The sequence below is a fragment of the Lycium ferocissimum genome, chromosome 6 (genome assembly GCF_029784015.1).
Source record: "Lycium ferocissimum isolate CSIRO_LF1 chromosome 6, AGI_CSIRO_Lferr_CH_V1, whole genome shotgun sequence".
NCBI lineage: Eukaryota > Viridiplantae > Streptophyta > Magnoliopsida > Solanales > Solanaceae > Lycium > Lycium ferocissimum.
In genome coordinates, this window is record NC_081347.1 from 21,660,089 (window position 1) to 21,669,132 (window position 9,044).

The 9,044-nt window shown below is 34.8% G+C and overlaps 1 long non-coding RNA gene across 1 annotated transcript; it reads right to left on the reverse strand.

Moving 5' to 3' along the window:
• Positions 1-5,384: 5,384 nt before the first annotated feature.
• On the reverse strand, positions 5,385-6,374 carry LOC132060727 (uncharacterized). The gene is made up of 2 exons (XR_009415994.1): positions 5,806-6,374; positions 5,385-5,726 (listed from the first exon to the last, which is right to left on the reverse strand). It is a non-coding gene; the product is annotated as an uncharacterized LOC132060727 (long non-coding RNA).
• Positions 6,375-9,044: the final 2,670 nt, after the last annotated feature.

Here is a 9,044-nt window from a genome sequence, read left to right on the forward strand (position 1 = left end):
CTTTTGACTATTGATCTCAATCCTGTCGCCATTCTTAATTGCCAACCCCGCTTTCTCGAATTCGGGGCATCCCCTTTATATAGTAGAGGAGTTATAGACCTAGTACAACTCTAAATAAAGCAAATAATCTGCTACCGCTATGTCGCGGATTGGCGCCGAATATCCGGGAGGGCGTGATATTTCGCCTTCCGTTATGGCAAACAGATTGTCCTTCCATTATTGCCTCGCACAAATCCGTTCTCGAGCTCTCGATCTCGGCAAGATGCTCGGGTTCCGCCCGAGCATAATCATAATAACGGGAAACCGAGCATGACCATGTCCTCGGTTTTACCCGTATACAATATATATTAGAAGGCCAAATGCATAAGCAATTCCTTAAAGTTGTCACAGTTTTTTTTTTTTTTGTTTTTGTAACACTTCAACTAATCATGTTTTCTATTGAACACTTCAACTTCAATAAATCTATGTCTATTTAACACAAACTAATGACATCGCACATCACCGTGAGTCTCACCATGCTCAAGCGCGTGAAAAACTGGGATTTTTTTTTAAAATTTATTTCTCCATATCCTTCCACCATCTCCCCCTCCCACTACCTGCACAACCTAATCCTCTCTCTTGTCACCACCTATCCTTCATCTGCCACCAAATAGCCCCTTCACTGTTTACCCTTGTAGAAACACTTCACTAATTTTTCTCTCTTCCTTTACCATTTTAATCCCATTTATTTTCATCAACAACATAGATATTATGAAAATTTGGGCCCAAACGCCACATCTGGCGGAATACAGAGATAAAACCCAGAGGCAATAACAGTGTCAAAGAGGATTAATTGGTACTCTCATCAACCTACCAATAACCACTGCATCATTAAACAATAATATGTAGTAACACACATTATCGGATTTGTAACTCCATCATTACTGAAAATATTTTTTCGAGGAAAAGCTCTACCGCTTGTTTAAAGGAGCTAATAAGCCCTGGAAGGGTTCGAACTTTTTTTTTTTTTTTTTTTTTTTTTTTGGAAATGGAACCAAGGATATTGCCGTAACTTGATTGGATGGAGAAAAAATTGTTGGCTGTGGTTGCTGTTGAGGAAAGTGACTCACGAACGGGCATATTAAGGTGGCGTGATAGATTGGTCTTTGTATTCGACAAGGATAGAGATGCATACGAGGGGAAGGGTTCGCTCGCGTTATTAAGGTGGCGTGATGGTGGTGAATAGTCCGGGAGATGTGATGATGGAATTAAAATGGTAGGGTGAGCGAGAAGACGATGAAGGGGGTGGGGGGATTAATACATTTTCCTTTTCTTTTGTGCTCAAAATCCACTATTTAATTATTTGGACCCAAATTCCACTTGTCATCGTTCCATTGGTTAGCTTGCCACGTAGGGAGGAGTTTAATAGGCACATTGTGAAGATACTTTAGGTGTTCAATAGGTAATATGGTTAGTTGAAGTGTCAAAATAAAAAATTGTGACAACTTTGAAGGCTACAGTCACAGATTATTGGAAACTGAGGATTTTATGGAAGAAATGCTAGGAAAAGCTCTTTTAGAAACTGAGGATTTTTATGGAAGAAACGTTAGGAAAAGAGAACTAAAAAATAAGCAATTATGTGAAGAACAAATTACAATAGGAGATGTTTAAACTGAACCATTGGCTATAAAACTCAAATTGTTTATTTTCCGGATAGTATTTCCGACTCACATATCATCAAAGGAAATGTCTATTGAAAGTAATATTTTGGGCTCAAATGGATAACTGAAAAGACTAAGTGGTTTGGTCATTAGTTCAAATTTCATCGGTACATAAAAAAGAAGGTATATGAACAAAGGGATATGAATAGCCCCCTTAAACCCGTAAACCGGTCCGGTTTAACCGGTTCAAACCAGTAACCGGACCGGTAAAACCAGAACCGGTTAACCGGTTTCGGTTAATCGTATATTACATACCGGTCCGGTTTCGATTTTTTTGAAACCGGTAAAACCGGAACCGGACCGGTTAAACCGGTGAAATTTAAAAAAAAAAAAAAATTAAATAGAGCCATTGGGGCTGTGGGCTGTTCACTGTTGGACCGTTGGGCAACGGCCCATTTGCAAAAATGGCCATTGCCAAATGACCATAAACCCATTTTTTGCCCACTCCAACCCCCCAAACTTTTTTTTTAACACTTTAACCCATCCCCCACCCCTATATAACCCTTTTCATTTCCATTTTAATCCACACCAATTCACTCTTCTCTTTCTCTCAAATCTCAATCTCTCAATTATAGTTACTTTGCAACAATTAGTCACTTTAAATTTCTCTCAAATAAATATTATAAAGTCTTATTATAGTTTCAATTATTAATTTTGTAATTATAATATTATAATATTGGACGTCTTAGCATGGTGTTAAGTACAAGGCAAGTTATCCGATACTCGAAGAATGACTCGAGATATCCTTACGGCTCAAGTATCAACCGTGGCTTCGAGAGCGCATTTAGCCGAGAAGACAACAAATTGAGACCATAGACACTCATTATCCGGCTTTAGCTTGCAAGTACTAGTGTGCATTCGCGATTGGATTAGATCGAGCGACGCAACCAAAACTTAGAAGCGAGGAAGGCGAAGAGGAAGAAATCAAGATTTGATAGCAAGTGGACCGGACCAAATGGAAGACTTTGAAGATATCTCCATGGCCGAATATGATATGGGAGAAATTAACGAAATGATTGAGAATTGGTGAGTTTATTATTCTACTATTTCTTTACAACTCATGTTTATTTGCAAGTTAAAAAAAAACTACAACTTGCAAATAAATGTTATCCAAGAATGAATAAAATATATGGCTCATTGAGCTTTCTTCTATTTACTTGTGTTCATATTTTTACTTATATTAAGTTAGGAATGTACCTAAAATATACTAAGAATATACTTATAATATACATCTACTTAAATTAAAAAACTAGAAAGTTATATACTTGAAAAATAACTAAAATATAATCGAGAATATACTTATAATATATAGTATACATATAACTTAAACATACACACACATATATATATATATATATATATATATATATTTATAAACTTAGGAAAAAATTAAGCTATAAATAACTTAAGTTATAATATATAAGTTATAAGTATATATAGTATACTTAAACACACACACACACATATATATATATATATATATATATATATATATACGTATATCTTTGTATTATTGTTAGTTAGTAAATATATAAACTTTACTTATAAAGTTATATAACATATGTAAATATACCTACAATATACTAATAAATACTATAATATATATATATATATATATATATATATATATATATATATATATATATCAACAAAAAAAGGGGGTTTGGATCGTTTGAACCGACGGTTCCGGTTTCGAATTTTTAACCGGTAAACCGGAACTGGTTACCGGTTCCGGTAATTTAACCGAAAACCGGCCGGTTCCGTAACCGGTTACCGGTCCGGTCCGGTTCAAACCGGTTGACGGGTTTAGCCCCCTATTAGCTGTCGGTTCATTAGCTAGAATTTAAGGAAAATATTTATTATATTATATTGTAACTGCACTGTTATGCGTGAACTGTTACACACTTCCCTTTGGAAGGATGAAATAATTAAAAATATACTTAATAGAAAAAAGAGAAGAAAAGTCAAAAAAAGATGAGGCCATAGAGAGATGTCACATCAGCTTGTTTATACCTAACTTTATATTATATTATAGATATAGATTTGGATCTTAAACTTTTGTCTGGACCTAACTCGTTTTCGTGCTTATCTAACAACCAAGGAGAAACCAAACTTAAAAAATAAATAACTTGTATCTCCATAAATGATCACTAAACATGATAGACTCACTGTTATGGAAATGAGCTTAAAACTAAAATTGCTATATGAATTGCTAGCTCTTAAAATCATTTTTTTAACCCAAACACGTGCTCGTACAAGTGACACCCAGATCCATTTTCTCAAGTTAAATACCACCTTCCCAATATAAACTTATCAACTAGAGAATTATGGGAACATGGTCAATCATGAATGATCAACGTAATCGAATCTAGTAGTGAATGTATAACATAACAATATGTTGATATAAAAGCCTAACATGAGCCACTTAATTCTTTAGCCTAATGCATTTATATCTTAATAAATTATAACAAAATCACACTGAATCCTCTTAAGCAGTTTAATACCCTCAAGCATATGTAATACTAATGATTAATATATGAAACAAATGAACACTTCAAAGCTAAACTATATCCAAAAAATATGAATTCCTTAAATCTAAGCATGGGAAGTTGGTAACACAAATCATTCAAATAATTACCAAATAAAGTAGAAGAACAAGGATGATAAATTTTCGACCTTATGTTGATGATAAATTCTCGACCTTGACGTGTACAATGAGAGCAAAGCTCCAAAAGCTAAAATAGTCAAAAAAAAAGTACTTGACCAGAACATCGGACAGGTGAACTCGAACGTTACCCCACATAAGGGGTGACTCTCGGTGGCGCTTTGGTGGCAGCACAGTGGTCTTGAAACTAGTTTTTATGGGTGTTTAGTGCATGGGTGAAGTTATCAATGGTGGTGAAGAAGGTCTCTACCGGTTGTTTCTTGGTGTGGAGAAGAAAACATCCCCTTGTAAGAAATGAAAATGAAAAGAAGCATAAAAATGATCTTCTCAACTAAGGCAAAAGAATCAGCCCCGTAATCTCCCTTCCTCCTTTAATTTCCATGAAGTTGAGATATATACATATAATGAAGAAAAGACAAAAAGAGACGTTGGGGAAAACCTTGGATACCGAAAAGGAAAAGATTTTTAAAAGAGAAATACCATATAAGTAAAAAGTAAAGCTATTTCCTGAATGTGGAAATTTGGGGAGAGTTTGTTGGGAGTACAAGATCTATTTGGAGTGATTTTTGGCTAGTGATATTTGTATGAAATCTTCCAAGGATTTATGGAAAGGAAAATATTTTCTTTTTATATAAAAAGAGTGATTTTTGGGCAGAGCTGATGGGATCTAGAATATGGTAAAATTTTGAAAATTTTAAATGGGTAGCATCGATAATTCTGGTACAAAATCTCAAAAGAATGGCTGCCTTTTATGTACAACAAGAGCAAAAGGGCAGCCCAGAGCACGAAACATTTTGCATTCAAGCAAGGTCCAGGAAGGGTCGCACTATGCAAGCATCAGTGGTTGATTTCACAGCTCAAATTTGTAACCTATAGATCACACAAAGACGACTTTATTATTGTTCCAAGGCTTCCCTTCAAACTCGAATAAGACCACTTTGAAAAATTAACACAGGACTAGTTACTAAGAGATGAGCAAAAAAGAACTTCATTAGGCGCTAAGAACACCAAACTCAATGTTGGAGAACAAACTATACTGATCATCACCTCCCTAAATGTAAATTCTAGTAAAAATCTTACTATACAGTTATTACAAGCGGGCTAAACCAGTGTCATTCCATTTTAAACATTTCAACTAGGATTAAACAGGAACGCGTATTCCACAGTAGCGGTCAAAGAACTACAGAGGAAAAGACAATCTCAGACAAAGAAATTCAACAATAACTGCAGCATATATTTTTTCTGTTTGGTGTTTCCGCTCTCCCAGATGTTGGTTTGGATATTTACTTGATCAGTTGTTTTGTTGAAAAGGCACACTGGATACATGTGGTAAGTGCGACACATTTTCCATCAACTTGTTCCTGCACCCACGGAAAATACACGATAAATAACATTTCAAAAACCCTCTTCAAACATATATTAAAGGGATTTTTAGATTACCTGAGTACTTCTAGATAGTGGGGAGTGTTCATATTCTTCATATGTAAGGGTTCGATGTTGAGAGTATACTCCGGGTCCTCAGGCTCTACGCCAACTGCAACTGCAGTCTCATAACACCAACACCGAGCAACATTGTTTACTGTATAACTTCCACCACCCAGTATCATCAATGGGACATTAAAAAACTGAGGCAATTTGCATGGCCATGGACGGACAAGTTAAAAGAGACAGCCTATCTCCATCTAGTGAATCAACACCGCAGTGAAGAACAACAACTTCAGGTTGATAGACGTCCATCACTTTTGGATTACGAGACCGAGTAGACGACGGAAACTCTCATCATCAATCCCGTCTTTTAGTGGTGCGTTTAAGGCATAGGACTTCCCGGTACCTGTACCAATGTCTCTGATATCCCCTGTACCAGGAAAGAAGTTCCCCCCAAACTTATGAAAGGACACTCTCATAACGCGATTTGTGGTGTTAAAAGCCTCCTCAACTCCGTCTCCATGATGAACATCAATATCTACATACACTACACGCTGCATAGACAGATGAAAACAATTATTGGAACTGTATCAGTTAACATCCTCAATAATTACAGAAATAATGAGTGATCAAGTAAGTTCCATGAAATTGAGATATGTAAATAATGAGAAAAGCCAAAAAGAGACGTTGGGAAAAATCTTGGATACCAAAAAGGAAAAGATTTTTAAGAGAAAAATACCGAAAAGGTAAAAAGTAAAGCTATTTCCTGACTATGGAAATTTAGGGAGAGTTTATTGGGAGTACAAGATCTATTTGGAGTGATTTTTGGCTAGTGATATTTGTATGAAATCTTCCAAGAATTTATGGAGAGGGGAATATTTTCTATTTATATAAAAAGAGTGATTTTTGGGCAGATTAGATGGGATCTAGAATATGGTAAAATTTTAAAAAATTTAAATGGGTAGCATCGATACGTCTAGTAAAAAATCTCAAAAGAATGGGCTGCCTTTTATCTACAATTCTAACATAGTAAAAAAACATTACTATACTAATATGTGCAATTATAAAATGAGCATAAAATAAGTACGCTTTTCACATAAAGTGTAATGCTTTAGCTAGTTTTGAATATATATATATATATATATATATAAAAAGGTACTCCAGATAAATGATGATACGATAATAAATAAAATAACATGGTGAAATAAAACCTTAATGAAATTGTGATAATAATATTATTGTGCAACGATGCGAAAGAAATAGAATAGAAGTCCATAAAAATATATGAATGTGCCTAATAAAATATAATATATAACATCTAAAATTGATAAATCATATTTACCTAATATGCAATGAAAACTACGATACGTGAGATAACAGAGGAAAATAAGGTAATAATGCTTGTAATAGTATTTAAAATGCTATAAATATTGTTATAACTTTTAAGTAAAAATAGCAGCTCATTAGAATAATTTAGAGTAAGGAGGGACAAAATTAGGTGTCAACAGCTGCTCCTATTTGCTCGGAAATGATGCAAGAATTATCGAGCAAATAAGTTGACGTGGTAGCTAATTTTGTCTAACTAATGAAATGGTTTTGTGGAAACAGAATGTCACGACCCAAATCACGGGTCATGATGGCACCCATACTAACCCCTCCTGATGGGCAAACCATCCCCTTAAACAACATTTTATCAATTTAAGAAACAGGTAGAAATAATAAGTACCAACATTAGTTAAGTCTTTAACCAAACATAAAACTTAAAGTGAGGAATTCTTAATCAGTTACATCTTTCCCCAAGGACTTGAAGTCACAAGTACAGGAACATTTAACTAAAAACAAGTCTAGGAAGCATTGCAATTGTCTGAATATATGGAAATACTGTCTAAGGATAGAATAATAGATAATAATAAGACAAGATCCAGGGTTGTAGGCTGACTGGTGGCTCACCCTCATATCTCAAGTAGGAAGCCCCGGGGCTAGAATTGGGGTCTCGATGACGAACCTGACTCAGACTCTGCACTCAAAAAAAAAAAAAAAAAAAAATGGTGCAGCAAGAGTAGTATCAGTACAACACTAGTACTGGTAAGCATCATAGGCCAACTAAGATTAGCTAACACATATGAAATATATAAATCGAAGAGTAGAACAGATAAGACAGTCAACAACAATCAATAGGCACAGTAAATCTCAATATTCTCCGGTCATAGCCTAGGTTAAAGCTGCTAATCCACAAGTCCGCCAAGTTTCTAAGGAATCACTCAACAACAGGCAACAACTCAAGTGAATCACCAACAAGATTCTGATGAGGTAATGTGCAATGCAATGATAAGAAGTACAATATAAATGGGACGCAATGCAATGCAATGAAAAGTGATGTCATGAACAATGTCTCGAACCTATACACACATACTATAAGCATTTTTCGCTTCAATAGTCATGACCCATAGGGGACCCGCGGCGTCCATGTACTAGCCATTCCGGAACAGACCTCGAATCGTGACTCGCCACTCTGGAACAGACCTCGGACGTGACCTGCCACTATTGTCTGGTACAGACCTCAAACGTGACCTGGTTTATTCAGTTGTTGAGACTTTCTTTAGATCTGAAAAGTGGTGAAGCTGTGATGCTTATCCTTGATATGCAAAAGGTAGCTTTACTGTATTTTTTCATTTTTTCTTGTTGTCATTTCTATTCCTTTTTTCTTATTGTCATTTCTTTTATATTGGACTTACTTTTGTATGATTTTTTTCGACATAATATAATTGGAAACATTTTCGAGGCTATGAACTTGAACATAGTTTTTGAAATTATTTGTTTCTCCGACAGAAAAGTTATTCCACTAAAAGGAAGAAAGAAAAAAAATATTACATTTCAATCTTGCTGTCTGTAAATTAGCAGAACAATTCAACTGAAACTAATTAGAAACCTATACCACTAATGCAAGAAAGTGAATAAATTAATTTGAAACCAATCCAAATTTCTTGCATAGTACATTTCAGTCTTGCTGTCCATATTCACTTGTTTTTTTAAAATAAATATTCACTTGTTTTTTTAAAATATATATTCAGTTGTTTTTGGTATCCATATTTGCTCTTCTTATTTTATTGTTATCCATATTCACTGGTTTTTATCTCAATAGTATATTGGCTCTAGAAAAAACATCAACTCATTCTTATTTGATGATTTTCATGTCCTTTTGATATGTAAGGTCTGTTGGATGTTCTAGCCAATATTCTTCCAGGAGCACACCA